The 17,338-nt window shown below is 32.0% G+C and overlaps 1 long non-coding RNA gene across 16 annotated transcripts in view; it reads right to left on the reverse strand.

Moving 5' to 3' along the window:
• LOC144301784 (uncharacterized) overlaps nucleotides 1-17,338 on the reverse strand; it is a 242,908-nt gene that overhangs the window by 214,359 nt on the left and 11,211 nt on the right. For 13 of the 16 annotated variants that reach the window (XR_013368647.1, XR_013368645.1, XR_013368649.1 and 10 more), the window contains exon 2: nucleotides 13,968-14,077. This is a non-coding gene — a long non-coding RNA (uncharacterized LOC144301784). Of the gene's footprint in view, nucleotides 1-1,542; nucleotides 1,741-9,465; nucleotides 9,692-10,804; nucleotides 10,945-13,967; nucleotides 14,078-17,338 lie in introns of those variants that run through there. The other 3 variants (XR_013368646.1, XR_013368648.1, XR_013368643.1) reach the window with 3 other exon arrangements.

A 17,338-nucleotide genomic window follows, 5' to 3' on the forward strand; every position in this document is an offset into this window, starting at 1 on the left:
TTAATAGCAATGGCTGAGTAAAATTCTGCATTAAGGAAACTGGTAAGGATCGAAGTGGGACAGACTTTCTTTCTTTTAGTACTGTCTCCTCAGTTCTTTGTTGTCTGAGACACACTACATTCTTTTCAAGGTTATACATTTTTACACATATATTTTAAGTTCCCAAATAATCTCTAAATCATGGTACAAGATTTTTATCAAAGGATTATATTGCTTTTTAAAATGTCAGGTTTTTTTTTTAAGATTTTATTTATTCAAGAGAGACACAGAAAAAGAAATGCAGAGGCAGAGGCAGAGGGAGAAGCAGGCTCCCTGCGGGGAGCCCAATGTGGGACTCGATCCCAGGATCCTGGGATCATATCCTGAGCCAAAGGCAGATACTCAACTGCTGAGCCACCCAGGTGTCCCACACGAAAGATTCTTTAGTGTTAGGCCAGTAGTGGGTAATACTTTCTAGAATATTATGTGTTTGACACTGTTTTGATGAATTCATTTACATAATATCTTCACTCATTTTATCCTTACAATTATTCTATGAGGGAGACTCTATTATTATACCCATTTTAGAGATGAAGAAACAAAGAGGGGAGCTTAAAATAGCTTTTCCAAAATCAAATTAGTGAATAATAGTGAATACTAATTCACTTATTATTCAATAAGTGAATAAATTGGTGAATAATAATAATAATAATGGCCATAAACCAAGAATACCCATTGCACTGTCTGTCAGAAATGATGGAAATGTCAAGAGGGGTTAACCATAGTCAGGAATTCCAATACTACATCTTCCATTAATTATCTATATGACTTTAGTCAGTGTACTGGCCTCTCTGGGTCTCAAAAAATATTCTCAATAGTAACACTGATCTAGAGGCACACATTTCTACTTAATACACAATATTTACCTGGTCAAGCCAGTGTATTCAGTGGACATTCTTCATGCATGCCTTCAAATATGTTATAGTTTTCATTCAAATAAAAATAATTGTTACATGGCATTGCAAATGGGTAAAAAGCAGTAACGAATGCAAAATTAGGACAATTCCTGGCCAGAAGGAATACTTCATAAATCATAACTAGTATAACCATTATTGTTTTTACTATTAAAACTTTCATTCCTATTACTGCTATTATTGCTTGTATTAATAATACTACAAATAAAATTAAACAGATTTTTTTAGGGACACCTGGATGGCTCAGTGATTGAATATCTGAAATAAAATCTTTAAAAATAAATAAAGAATCTATTATGGAGATTGCTTTAAATAAGTACAGGGCTAATCAATATCCAGAATCATTTACTGGGTATTTGCCTGAAATAGTCAGATTACTGCCTTTGTTTATAAACCTGATAGCCTTAGATATTTAATATATTTTAGACAAGAAGTAGGAATGGAGTACAGCAAATCTGTCTTCTACTTTCAGTTTTGGTATCAAATAGAAGTGAAGTACAAGTAAAAATCAGAAATGATGCATTTAGAAAATTTTATTACATTCTACTAACCTGATGTAGATTTAAGATTTTAGTAGCAAATATATTACCTAGCAAAGGTGATGCTACAAAAAGCAGCTGTTGGCTCTTGTCAAATTATCAGTTATTGATGTGCAAACTAAAATATCCAGAAGAAAGAGGGTGAGATGCACATGAGTTAACCTCAGGCAACAGACATGTATGACTTGCTGTGAATTCTTGTCACACAGATTGAGAGGATTCCTCAAATGATACATATGGTGTTCCACCTGAGTAAGGGAAACAGCACTGCTAAAATACGGTGAAGGCACCTTTGTCTTCCTTATACAGCTGTTCTTGTTAGGCATTACTTCTATATTAGAACAGATGGGTTTTTTTATGGAAAGAAATTAAAGAATCTTTTTCAGGATCTCCAACGTAAAAACAGAATTTCTTTCTTCAAGTAAAGAGGATTTTTTCAGCAATTATCTCAATTATTTAAGCAATTTTTTTTTCCTTCTAGATGGTTAGGGAACTATCAAAACATTTTTAATACATCTAACTGATAATTTTGCACCTTACGATCCTGTATGGGCCTTACATTTTTATGACAAACAAGAAATCATTTTTTAAAGATTTATTTATTTGAGAGAAAGAGAGAGAGAGAGGAAAGTACATGCAAGCAAGGGTGAGGGGCAGAGGAGTGATAGGACTAGACTCCTCTCTGACTGCTTAGCCTCCCATGAGGTTTGATCCCATGATCCTGAGATCATTACCTGAGCCAAAATCAAGAGTCAGAATCCATAGACTAAGTCACTCAGATGAGGCAAAAGTAATTTTAACTTTCAAAGTTTCAAAAAATCATATTGCACTTTTGGAGATTCAGTTAGGGACAAAAATCATTCAACATCCACATGATGTTTTGAGATTAGAGAATCATACCTTACTAGATATCTGTAGAATTTACAGGAAAAGGAGGAATATATGCCCAGTATATATTTAATACTCAGGTTTGAAATCCCCAACCAAAGAATGACATTATAAGTTATAACATATATTATAAGACTAATCAACATCTTACTTTAACTTAATAAATGTTAAACTTGCATCCAAAACTTAGCTAATTAGTCATTTTTGGGGGGAGGGGAAATGGAATATTTGATCTAGATCTTGTGCTTGGGAATGTGGGACAAAGGGTTTTTCACTTTAGTTTTCTGAACATTTTTGAAGTTCAATTTCAGTTTCCATCTGAATTATATCCAAAGGTTCCAGAACCACTGCTTTCAAGTGCATTTATCTTAAGCAACCTGCACTAGCTGGTTTGCTCCAGTTGCCAATTCTCTTCTAGGAGAGGGCTATGTATTACAGATAAATCAATATAGGATAAATTCTCTTTTCTCAAGGAATATACCATCTAATTGGGAAATCAAAAACATAAGAAAAAGAAAAACATCTTTTGAAGAATACAATATATATTTATACAAAATGATATTGTGTAGAACAGGGAAAAAAGTCAATACTAATGAAGAACGAATTCTTGGAGAAAGAGGTATCCGAAAAGAGAGAAAGCATTCAGGTGTAAATAGGATAGTTTTTAATATTTAAGCACCAAAACCTTATAAGTACTTATTTCTCAAATCATCCTTTCTCACAATTTTATTATTCAAATAATTTAAGCCGAAGTGTTATAGTGTCTCATTAGAAGTGTCTTATTTTCCATTAGTTATTTGATTGATGGAATATCTCCAATGCATTATATTAAATATAATATATGCCTAGTACCAGATATCTAGGTAATACATATTTTGTAAAATTTCTAATTCCTTTGTAGCTATTTTGTAGCCATATGGAAGGTAAGTATTTTTTTTATTTTTATTTTTTAAAGATTTTATTTATTTATTCATGAGAGACAAAAAGGCAGAGATACAGGCAGAGGGAGAAACAGGCTCCATGCAGGGAGCCTGATGTGGGACACGATCCCGGGACTCCAGGATCACGCCTTGAGCTGAAGGCAGATGCTCAACCGCTGAGCCACCCAGGCGTCCCAGAAAGTAAACATTGGTTCATATATTAAAATTTTAAGAGGATTTCTGGATGAATGTTTTAAAATAAAAGTTTTATTTATTCTATTATGACTAATCAAGTTTCCACCAACATTTTACAAATGGTAAGTATTACATACTTGGTGATACTGCTGGGTACATACATACACACATATATATATATACACATATATACATACACACAGAGGTATATATATACATATATATACCTATACACACACACACATATATATAGACTATATGTATATACAAAGACATTATTTTCTTTGTACATTGTTCATCTTAGAACATGAGTGTGTGTGTGTGTGTGTGTGTGGAAAGAGGATGAAAAGCTATTTTTCTGGCTTTGGAAAATCATGGAGAAAACTTTTAAATATTTGAGTACTGTAAAATAACCTTGAATGATTTTATTACTTTAGGATATAAAATATTCTCAATCACATCTGCCTAGGGAATATTCTCCATTAACTTCTGATTTTCTTCAAACCATTATTTATGAATGCCCATTTTTAATGCAGAAAGAATTGGAAGAGAACTCAATATTTTTTTAGAAGATTTGTTACCCATACTAACTTATATAGTTGGTTCTAGAAAGCTTAAAAAGTAGGTAGAAGAGTATGTTATGTGGCTACTATGCAGGAAATTTAAATTTTGATTGTTCAGGGTCTCTTTATTATGTCACTGGAGGTTCTATTAGGCTTCCACTGAGTACTTTCAATACTTCTTTCTACACTGTTTTGTTAAAGATGCTTGAATCTTAAGGTTAGTAGTTTTCTACCTACTGCCATTAGGACTTGGAAAATTCCTAAACTAGTTTTCTTTAAGAAGCACACATCCAATTTACAATTCATTGGGTCTTCCGGGAGAAAGTTGCAACAACAGAAATAACTACTTACTCAAGAGGCTGATATTCACTAATTGCCTCATATATATTGAGGCTACTTTGGAGAATAGAGAATAGCAAAATAGAATAGATCGATAAACATGTAGCCCAGTGTCATTAAAATAGAAGGTATTGAATCAAAAATTCCGAGTTCTAATTTTCCTTTTACTCTAAGTTTAATTCTTTATTTTTCATTAATAAATGGATTTTAAAATCTAATGCTCCTTTGAGAATCTATGAATAACAGAAAAGCTACAAAAACATTGAAAATGCTATAAATACTATTGTCATGATAACAAATATGGTCTTATTATGGAATGCACTTCACAGTATGTAACTAAATTGCTAAACATCTGAGAGTATCTAGAAAGTTTGTTTTGTAGAGAATATTTGGGACTGTAGCTAATTCAAGCATTTAGTGAAAATACTAAAAATAGTTGATTTTTTTTTTCTATTTAAACTGCTCATCTTAGAATACTTCTCTCTTTATAAAATTCTCTTGTGAGAGTGTCCTGTGATTTTTTAGCTGGAAAAGATTGGGTTACAGCCTCAACTGCTTGCTCTTCTTGACAAAATGGAGCATGTGGCAAGAGACTTCACTCTTCTACATTAACAAGACAAAGTTTAAATAAAGTGTTTTGTATATTTGAGGAACAATTTACATTGCAAACAGATGTAATGTTTCACTTGTGGTTGTAATTTTTAAAACTTACACTGCTGTCTAGATTTTTACTGATTGGTTTTTATTTTTAAATAAACCTATGAAACAAAAATTCTGTAAAATTACTGCTCTGAAGTGCTATATATTCATATATATATTTATAGTGGTGAATCTGTAAAATTGATTATCTATGCACCAACCCTTTGCTCAAAGAGGAAAAAAAAGTGTGTAAAGTACATGAATGTGTGTGTGTGTGTGTGTGTGGGTATAGGTATAAAATTCCAAATTGGGGTTTTAAAAGAAAAATCAATTGATAAAATCTGAAGAGTGAGTCAGGAGCTTGTTGTATCAGACTAGAGAGAAACATTCCAGGTAGAGAGTGTTAAAGTTACCAAACTCTGTGTATACATGAAGGGACTCAGAGGTGGACTTATCAATTACAGTACCAACTACAACAAGATATGCTTGCACTGAATCAAGAAGCTTTGCACAAATTTTGTGGATGGTAACATGCTATTCTCTATTGAAAATGTTAGCATTTGGGGCACCTGGGTCGTTCAGTTGGTTAAGTGTCTGTCTTTGGTTCAGGTCATGATCCCAGGATCCTGAGATGGAGCCCTGTGTTAGGCTCCCTGCTCAGTAGGGAGTCTACTTCTCCCTTTGACTCTTCCTCTGGGGAAGAGTTCCCTCTCTCTCTTTCTCTCAAATAAATAATTTTAAAAAATGTTAGTATTTGATAAAATGCCCAAATTTTAATACCCCATAATTTGCTTAATTTTTCAACCATAATCTATAAATTTATATTAAAAATATGCTAACTAAAATATTATTGGGATTTCTATCTCATCTATAAGGAAATTAGAAAGACCTTAAATTCAAACATCAAAAAGGCAAATTAAACTAACATGCTCACAATTAGCAAGAATAATTAGCCAGAAGCATTTTAATTATAAGTAATATAATTCCACCCTGAAATCATAATTACTTTGTAAAGAATTGTTTTGCCAAAGCAATAGCAAAATAAACTTTTGATACTTAAAAATAATAAAAGTCTTTGGTTTAAAATATAAGTGTAATTAAATCATGTCAAGAAGACACTCATGGTTTCCTTCTCACTGTAATTTCATTATATTTCTTATTATTTAAATAATTTCTTGAGGATTTAATTAATTCATTCTCATTATTTGCTTTCTAAAAAATTTTGAAAATAGAAATGTGAAATATATCACAAGAGAAAATAGCCACACAAAATTTATTGTCATTTATCCTCCAATTTTCTCCCTTCAGTTGAGGTAATAGAGCACTGACTTATTCTAAATATTATACTCAGATAGAGTCTTAAATATTTAAACACAAATATGGACTAGCTCTATGAAAACAGAAAAGTTGATACCATGGCATAGTTAAAAACCAAGAAAAAAAGTACATAAAATAAATTTCCATAGGTCTATTTTGCTGTAATGAGTATTTTAAAGAAATGTAGTTCCTACTTAGAATGAAACCAATGATAATTAAGAGCAGTTACAGATAAATTCAAAATTAATTGTTAATGATGGAAACCTCTAATTCATGTAGTCAGGAGAGTTGATCTCATCTGAAAACTAATTCAAGGTGGTCAACAAAAGCACTTCTCAAATTTTGTTATATTCTGAGTTGAAAACCCTATATTAGTTATGAAAATCAAAGTGACAATTTTATTTTTTTTACCTTTAAAAATATTTCTAACTAGACAAACCCTATCCTTGCAAGTCATCCATTTGTTCTAGACCTAAGGAGGCTAATATACATCATATGGAGAAATTCTCATATAGTAATTGCAAAGATACTGAGAATTAAACATGATTGTCAACATGTAAAATTGATATGTATCATTTTATCCAAAAATAATTTAAGTAAGATTAAGTAAGACTGAACTAACACTTCCAAAACTCAAATTTATTTATTCTCCCATTTATTAAACAATATGAAGCCCTTAATTGTCTTGCTCCTTTCTTCTCATTGGATGCATAAACAGCATGATAAGGCCAGTTCATACAGGTTTGTGACAGCTGAATGTGTGCATTTCTTTTCAACTCCATGTTTAGTGCTTCTACATCTGTAGCTTGCCATTGGCCATGCTATGAATATTTACACCACGGGAATTGGCAATTCTGAGCCTTTTTTCTTTCATTAGAGAACAAGTTTTTCAATGTTTCCTAGCATATCACTATATACACAGTAGCGAGTAAGACGAGGACATGGACATAGCTATTCTGATATCACTATATACACAGTAGCAAGTAAGACAAGGACATGGACATAGCTATTCTGAAGCCTAATTAATTAATTAGGTTAATTAATTAATTAGTATTAATTAATTTGAATTTGAATTTAATCAAATACATGTGACTAGTCCTACGGTATTGGACAGCACAGCTTTAGGCAATGAAGGATAATAGGGGGATCCCTGGGTGGCTCAGCAGCTTAGCACCTGCCTTTGGCCCAGGAAATGATCTTGGAGTCCCAGGATCAAATCCCACATCAGGCTCCCTGCATGGAGCCTGATTTTCCTCTGCCTGTGTCTCTGCCTCTCTCTTTCTCTGTGTCTCTCATGAATAAATAAATAAATTTTAAAAAGAAGGATAACAGAAAAATATTCCAGAAAGGAATATGAATGGCAAACACTCTATGGCTGGAATTATATTGAAATATTCTAGAAAAGTTAAGATAAATGTGGCAGAAGCTTAGTGGTGGGGGAGAATGGTTTGAGATTAGAGCAGTTGACTGGGCAATATGAAGGCTCATTTATGACAGGCATAATTGTTTGCTTCTGACAGGTATATATTAAAAGTTATGTTTAATAATTACAAAACTTTTATTTATTATTTACTTGGCACTACTAAGAATTCATTTTGTTTTACTATATTGTCATAGAAAATGTATAGGAAAAAGAAGATATTCCAACATGCAGAAACTTAAAATAATTTTTTATTGTGTATAATGCTAATAGTGAAAATTGCATTAAACTGTCATTTACTGACCACAAACTATGACACTCTGTCTTTGTCATTAAATGAAAATTTAATTTTGAAAATTATAATTTTCACTTTATAAATAAGACTACAGTTTAAAGAACTTAATAGTTCATGAACATTCAAGAAACTGGGGAAAGATATATTTCTATCAAGCGTTCTGGAATTCCAAATGTATGGATATAATGGAGAAGAAGGAGAAAGTATAATTACAAATATGATTACAGATCAATCATTATAAGCTAAAAATAAATATAAAATAAATATTAGCTTAATTTTAATTTTAAGAAAATTTATAATATTTACAGAATTCTCTGGGTACTCATGGTTTTCCTCAATAATCTGGAATTTTAGACTGTTTACGTATATAAGAATGTATTTACTTAGTTACTCCTCCATCCCTCTCCCTGCCTTTCTTGACTGATGGATGGTACAGATACATGAGGGATGATAGACAGATGGATATTTCTGTCATAGTACAGACAGATATTTAGACTGTGATGTTATATTAATAATTATATGAGGGGTGCCTCGGTGGCACGGTTGGTTAAGCATCCGACTCTTGGTTTCAGCTCAGGTTTGATCTCAGGGTGGTGAGATCAAACCCCATGTGGGGCGTTTCAAGTCCACTTGAGTTTCTTTCTCCCTCTCCCTTTGCCCCTCCATGCTGCACCTTAGATCAGCTTATGGAAGTAATTAATAGTCAACTTCTGGCTTACCAAGAAAGCTAGTAACAAATTTGTTATGTGGGAAAAGTAGGTAAAAACACACTATTAATGCCAATTAGTTCTTACAAAAAATGAACATGAAGTTCAATAATTAGAGCCTATTGAAAGATTAGAGTCTGCATGAAATACGAAAACACAGAATACCAACAGAAGAACAAAAAAGGGAGGTAATAGAATACTTAGCATGGAAAAAATAGATGTGGATTACATGTACAATTCCTTTGGCTATGAAAATAATTATAATGGAAATTTGGATAAGGAGAACTTAGAAAATTGAAGAAATTATTTTAGTACTTTTTCTAAAGATATATTAATAAATTTTGAGATCAGGTGATAAAAATGTATGGGATTCTAATTTGAAGTTTTAATTTTCCAAAGACCCAAACATAGATGGCATATAATGGGAAATGACTAATGCATTATCAGATATTTCCTTTAAAAAAAAGGAGGGAAAATTTTTTTAAAAAGCAACTGCATTTGAAATCACTTTGATATCTGAGCTAATTTGAACATTGTCATGTTATGGTTGGCTTAAAATAGGACTAACTATAATGAAATAAAAATTATAACACTAATGAAATCAAATAAGTATAATCTGCTTTACAGATGAATTCCTAGAGGTTCTATTAGTTAAAAGTAAATGGAAATTTTATTATTTATAAGGCTTTCTTCTAATGTCAGTGAAATTAAGGCCAACTTGTATAAAAATATATAAAAGTAACTTAAGTAGTCATCCTTTTTAGGGACATCTGGGTGGCTCAACGATTGGGCGCCGGCCTTTGGCTCAGGTTGTGATCTCAGGATCCAGGATCAAGTCCTGCATTGGGCTCCCTGCAGGGAGCCTACTTCTCCCTCTGCCTGTGTCTCTGCGTCTCTGTCTCAGTCTGTGTCTCTCCTGAATAAATAAATAAATCAAACCAAACAAAATGATAAGGCTGTGCACCATACATTTAAAAAATTATTTCTCCAAAACAAAAAAGAAAGACAAAACAAAAAAATTATTTTTCCCAGGGGTGTTTGGGTGGCTGAGTCAGTTAAACTGATTCTTGGTTTCTGCTAGTCATGATCTCAGGGTGGTGAGATCCAGCTATGCCTCCAACTTCATGCTGGGCACATAGTCTGCTTGACATTCTTTCCTCCTTCCACCTCTTCACATACCTGTGCTCTCTCTCTTTCTAAAATAAATTAAAAAAAAAAAATATATATATATATATATATATATATATATATATATATATATGTGTGTGTGTGTTTTGTTGGAGGGCCTAGATGGCTCTGTCAGTTCAGTGTTGAGTCTTGATCTCATCTCAGGTCTTGATCTCAGAGTCAATAGTTCAAGCCCCATGTTGGGCTCCACACTGGGCATGGAATCTACTTTAAAAAGAATATTTTATATGGTTTAAGCCAAGATATTCAATAGTGGCTTTCCATCAAGATATTAAAGATATTTAAAAAATACATAAATAAGTTACTACTTATAGTCCTCATCTAATTCCAACTAGGAATTAGATGATTCTCAAAATAAAATGACAGGCAAGAATGGTTAAAGATAAGCCCTCAGATGAACATGGGGGGACAAATTAGTAATAGTGCTTGCTTAGTTGCTTGTGAATGAGGATTATTGTTTTAATAAAGGTATTTTCTTATAGAAAAAAATTCTCTTATTTTCTTTCTTCTTTAGAGCTAATGTGGCTAATCCTTTCAAATATGGGCTGTCAGATAAATTTGGCATATTCAAGACCATTTTTCAGTCCATTGAAGGCACTTTCTTGCATTTTGTTAAGTTACTGTCAATTCACTGATTTGAAATTAATACAAGTTGGCAGATGATGGAAGTAATACAAAATTTCCTCATAATAAAAAGTACTTTGGAAATACCAAATTGCTTATATTTTAATATAAGCTATTTAATTTTCTTATATCTCTAATTCATTGTGCTTTTGTTTTTGAGACTTTTTTAAAATAGTTAAAAATTACTGAAAAAGAAACAGAATTCTGTTATTAGTAATAATAAATTAGAAAATTTTTACTATAAATATATTGTAGTATACAAAAATGTCAAGAATTTTCCAGTTAATATGATGAATAGCCTTTTATGACAATGAAGAGCAGGGCATTGCTTGTCTTTAGTAAGTGCAAGTTTCATGCCTGAAAAAAAAAAAGGGGGGCAATGACAAAGGTATATTAATGCAATATGATAAAGCCATGGACATTGTTATGAGTATGAAACATGTCATTTTGACCAAATGCAGATGACATGTTGCCTGGCCATGTTCTGTGCTTTACTTTATGTGAGAATATATTCCAATAACTCATTTGGCCCCAATCCAACTTCTATTCCAGCATACTCACAACCTGCTTTCCAAAAATTTTTGTCAAGGCATTGAGCTATCTTTTATTCTCATTGATGTTCTAAAGCCCTTACTGTGGACAGGAACTATCTTTGCTTGAAAGTTAGGACCTGATGGAAGTCTACAAGACATGAGGAAGCAATGGACAGAAAAGAATTCTTCAAGAGAGAAAGACAGTGGAATGGGGAGTGGTCCATAACATGAACAAGTAAAAAACAAAAACAAATAAACAAAACTAAGCTCTCAAGAATGAGGAAACAACAATTTAGCAGAATCAACTTCACTCTCTATGAATATTTTAGATCGAGGACTAGATCTAACTGAGATCTCATAGGCAGTGACTATTAGTACACATGGAGCAGTAAATCAAGGTTTTTCCCCATAATGAAATATATGAAGAACTTTGGGAAGGAACAAAAGTATCAACATCATTACAAACCACTTTAAATACGTGTAAAACATCTTAAATCTGAAGTCCAGAATTTCAATTTGACATTATGGATTAAGAAAGCTTTTATCAATTCTTGAAATAATTATTTTTGGAGCTACTAAATATTCAGAGATCATTTTACAATAATATTGTACAGTGTGGCTATATCTTGGATTCTGGTTCTGAATCTAAAAAGATTAAAATGTTTATGGTTTGGTTATTTAAATCCCTCCTAAAGATTCTCTGTGGGTCTCATTTTTAAAAAATTTATTTCATGTAAGTTTACATGTGATCTACTCAATGTGGAAAATTTAAAATGAGTTTTATAATTTTCAAGTTACCAATGTTTTCAAAATATTGTCACAGCACATAAAACATTAGAATTCTGAACACCTTATAAAAACAGTCAAAATCCATGACTACATTAACTGTTTTATCATTGTATTCACCTATGTGTACCCAAGCAACCTGGAACATGTTTTCTTTTAATCTAATCTAAAATGTTACTTTCTTGGTCAAGTTTTACAGTATCCACAGTTCATATAACATGCCGTCACTACAGTAAATTAAATAATGTTTTACTGATCACTAGAATTTTATTCAGTTTGAAAATTCTAATTCACACTCTGTGAACAAAAGAAAATAGTGTAATGTACTATCTGCTCAGTTGTAATTTTATTCAATTAAAAAATTAATCTGAAATACAATTTTTCTAGGATTTATAGAATTAAAGATTACAGGTCAATAATTTTGAAATAACTGATATCGAATTTCAACTGAAGTCATTGAAGCACAACAAAACTTTCAGCCAAAGGAATGTCTGCATTACCCTTTTCAGCTACCAGTAGATGACAAATCAGTGCTTCTTTCTCAAATCTTCAGTTATGTTATGTGACTAATAGTTGACAGGAGAGTTAATGGTGCTTAGAATTTCATGTATATCAAATCTACAATCCCAGTAGCTATAGCTATTATTCTCTTCATCCGCATGCATATGATTGGCATTCTGTACTTAGGAAGCGCCAAAGAACAGTATGAAAACAGAGCACTCTTTAGGCTCTGTATTCCTAGCAACCACCCAGTATGTGGAAATGGAAAGCACTTAATCAATTTACAAGTAGATGAATAAATAAATGGATGATTATGGATCATATTAGTGCCATTAGTTTCATGAGGTTCACATCTGTAATGGTCCATAGCAATAGACTTACTGGAATAGTAAATTTTAAATTCAGACTGCAATTAATAAAAATTATCTTCTCAGTTACATTGATTAAACACAATCAATTATTTTATGACTTTATAAACATTCCTAGAGAGTAAATTTCAAATTCAGATTCAAATAATAAATGTTACTCATATTGATGAAACGTAATTATAAAATCACTTTATGTAAGGTGTCCTAAAATGTTACTTATCACATTTAACTTATGTAAATTTCTTCTACTGCTGTTTCTAGGAAGGCCAGGTAATGCATGTTTGATACTGCATATATAAGCAATTAATGCGATTTTTTGAATTGCATATAAGGACTAATAAAGACTAAATAATTGCAAGAGAAAGAAAAAAAATGAAGCCTGTTCTATCCAATCACATTAGCAATAACTATATATAGAGTTTTTACACAATGACAGAATAGAAGTAAAACAGAAATGTGGTTTCCACACAAGAAATAAGTAAGGAGAATGGAAATAACATATTGGTTATGAAAATAAAATCTTTAAAATGATTGATTTACTTCTTCAATCATTAAAAACACAGATCTAAGTAAAACATGACCTATCTTCTGCAAAGACAAAAACTAACCAAAGTAACTTTTTATCTCTCAAGTTAACCATTCAACTACTGTTCAGTGCTTTATATCTCCCAAGTGTTCATGATAATCTAAAAGAACTAGTGACTTTTAGACAGCCAGGAGGACAGAATTAACAAAAATTATTGTGTTTTTTCTCATTCCTTATTGCTTCATAAGGTATGCTGGTGGATATTATTTACTGAAAGTTTCATTTTGGTGAAAGGGAATTGGCATCAGTGAATGTTTTCCAAAGTTTTTAAGTTTTTCACTCACATCCCACAAAAATTAGAGCGTGAAAGCTTAATCTTTGGATAAAGCTGCAATTCTTGGTGTTTTACTCTTATTTCACTTACCAATTGCTTCAGAATAATCTACTCCAAAATTCAATGGCTTAAGACAACATCATCGCATCTTATTGTGGGTCCAGTGGTGATAGCTCATTTCTGCTTTACATAATGTCTACTGGGTTACCATATTAAATATGATTATTCTTATATGTCTATTTTCTTATCTAGGGTAGCTGAAATGCCAGGGGGCAGGGGTGGTAGATAGAATGTTTTTATTTAGGTCATATGTTTGGAACCTTTCCCATTACCTGTTCGGTTCTTCTCCAGGTGGTCTTTCCATGCAGCTGTTTGGGCTTCTTACCGCATGGCAACTGAATTCCACCAGGCAGGAAGTGGAGCTTGTATACTACCATAATGCCTGCATTCAGAAATTCCAAATGATCACTTCTGGTGCATTTCATTGGCCAAAGCTAGCCACAAGAATGGTGAATACTTAACAAGAGGGAAAAATAAGCTTTATCTCTCAGAATGAGGTACAAAGTACATCATAGAGAAGAATTGGTATTGGACAGATTCTTTGAGGGTTAATTTGCAAAACCAAAACAAATTTTCCATCTAGTCTTCACTTGTTTTGATTATGTGGAAATCTGAAAGTCATTTAAATGGCTTAATATCATTAATATATAGTATCTAACTTGCATTGCACAAGCTATTTTAACCTTTGAGAATTTGGCATAGAGGAGAAAAATTTTAAGTAAAAGTTTTAATGCATTATGTGTATATGTATAAAATTATGGCTGGTTCTAATTATTACTTTTGAAATGTTTAAATCACTTTCAAATAAAATAAAGTTTAACTGTTATGAATGTTAAAAGTGTAATTTGGAAAAAATCCACAAAATTAAAAGCAAAATTTTAAAAATTAAGAACATTTTAATTGCTTCAGGTCAGGAACAATTAAATTTACCTCTTTTCATGTCTATTCAATATTCACTTTTCCTTTTATTTTTATAGAGCTCTTTAAAAATATTGCTCTTATGGTTTTATAAGCATATAAAGACATATTCATATAGAGGTCTTTTGCCCTTCAAACATTTTTGCTCATGATGAAATCATTTTGCTTGGCTCTAATGAAGTAAAACCATAAACTTTAAAGCAACTGACCAACTGAAGAATTCTTGCTGCTGTATTCAGTAGTAGTACCTAGGGTTTTGTGTTTAATTCACTCACTACATTTTACTAGTTCATAAACCATGAAAACATAGATTTTATTCAATATTTTTTGGCACACGGACTAAGTTTCTAATGAATAAGACATATGGTTGAGAGACATATCTATGCTATGAATATACTTTCTCACTTGAACATAATTCTATAAAATTGCCTGTAAGTTTTTATTTCTAGACACATACGGATATATGCTTATTGCACACAATGTCAATGCTCTTAAATCTCCATATCTCTTGAAATAAAATGAATGACAGAGGGAATATTAGTAAAGCTCTTTTGCCTTTTGCAAAAGAAAATAATTTTAGGTGAATTTTTAAAATAATGATTCAGAGAAGACTTAATTGTTGGGAGTAAAATGATTCCTGTCATGCATAGTCTTTAAAAATACAAACCCTCAGCTCAGTCCTTTTGGATAAGTTGCTTCCTCCACTATGTTTCCTGACATTTGTCTCCTTTTATGTTCCAACATGCTTAGATCCTGAGTGTATGGCAAACACTAGAGTATCAGTAGTTGATTATGGATGAAATTCAGAGGCACCATAAATTTGGCAGCAGGGGCCAAAAATAAAAAAATAAAAAAATACTAGTCTCTAATTGAAATTTCACATTTCCTAAGGGAAGTAGGCAACAGATTATACAAATGTTAAGATTAAATACTACTTTTCACCAGTATAAATCACATGTTTTCATATAAACATACAGCTTTTACAGATATCTCAAAGTAATTAACTACTACACTTTGATATTATGGTAGGTTTTAGAAATGCTACTATTTCTTATTATTTAATGTGTTAATGAATAACTACATATATTGATATATATTAAATTTTGATAAGACTGTAGATTTCCTAGAAATGTATTTTGTTTCATGAATTTACAAATCTGCTCTAAAAAAAAGGTGCATTGATCAAAAATGATTAAGAATCCCTGTGATTTTCAGCATAGTATGATTGCTAATATTCATCAGTTCTTCTCCCCATAGATTTTTCATGTTAGATAAAACAAATACTTTTCTTAATGGGGTTACGTGGGTTTTAATTTTTGAATTGCCTTGCCCTTGGCAGGACATGTTTGGTAAAATTGCCCTTTAAATGTAATTTAACATGAAAACACATCCTATCTCCAACCTATAGGCAAAATGTATGAGATTTATTTTTAAAAAAATACACTGGACTGTTCTATCCATTTTGTATTTTCCAATATAGCATATTACCTAGTAACTATTCCAATTGTTACAACATCTATTGTGAATTTTTATTATCTCTGTCATACTAGGCATTAAGATTTTACACATTATCCCTGCTTCTCAACATCTTCAATGTTATCACTTCAGTCCAAGACACTATCATCTCTTACCTACTTATTGCAATGGAAGCCAAGCTGACCTTTCTACTTTCAACTCCTCTAGTTTATATACTATCCTGAAATTAGAGATTTCCTTCATCCACATGATTTAGATCATGTTTCTGTATTTCTAAGAACACTCCAATGTACACCCATCTCATTCACATCTAATAGTCAACATCTTTATAATGACCAGGAATGTTTTACCTAATCTCATTTTATGACTTCAATCTGGGTAGGCTAAACTGGTTATTCTGCCTATGATCCCACAAAGATGAGATCAAAGTGTTGGTCAGGCTGAGTTCTAATCTGGAGGCTTTAGGAAGAATTTGCTTCCAAACTCATTCAGGCAGTTGGCAAAACTTAGCTCCTGTGGTTATAAAGGTTTCCATTTCTTAGTTGGCTGTCTGAAGGAAATCACTATCATTACCTATAGACCACATGGACCCTTGACACATGACACCCTTTCATCTTCAAGCCAGTGCTGTGACATCAGATTCTCCTCATACTTACAATGACTTTGACTTCCTTATCTTCTAGTAGCTATTACAAACACAACCAATAATAATAATAAAAAAAAGCCCACAACTGTACTTTGAAAGAACAGACTAAATTAAGCCCATTCAATTTTCCTTTCAATAGTTTACTAATCAAAGCCAACAAAGTAGTGATCTTTTTTACATTTTCAAAATCTCTTTGCAATGCAACTCAGTATAATCATGGGCTAAGTATCTAACCATATTCACAGTCCTGAAGACCAGGGCTAGAAATCTTAACATAGTCATTTTCAAATTTCCCTTACTACATATGGGAAATACTTGGGAAAGAAGGTGTGTTGAGATTTTTAATTATTATTATTGCATAACAATATTGTCACAAACTTAGCTTATAGCACTCATTTATTATGTCCTAGTGTCTAAGGGTTGGGAGCCCAATATGGTTTACATAGGTCTTTTGCAAGGCTGCAATCAACATGTCCACCATGGCCATATTATAAATCTGGAAACTTGACTGAAAAGAAGACTCTGCTTTAAGTTTATGGCATTATGGATAGAACTCGATGTGTTATGATTATAGCAATAATGCCCTGTTTTCTTGCCGTCTCT

The sequence above is a fragment of the Canis aureus genome, chromosome 30 (assembly GCF_053574225.1).
Source record: "Canis aureus isolate CA01 chromosome 30, VMU_Caureus_v.1.0, whole genome shotgun sequence".
Taxonomy (NCBI): Eukaryota; Metazoa; Chordata; class Mammalia; order Carnivora; family Canidae; genus Canis; species Canis aureus.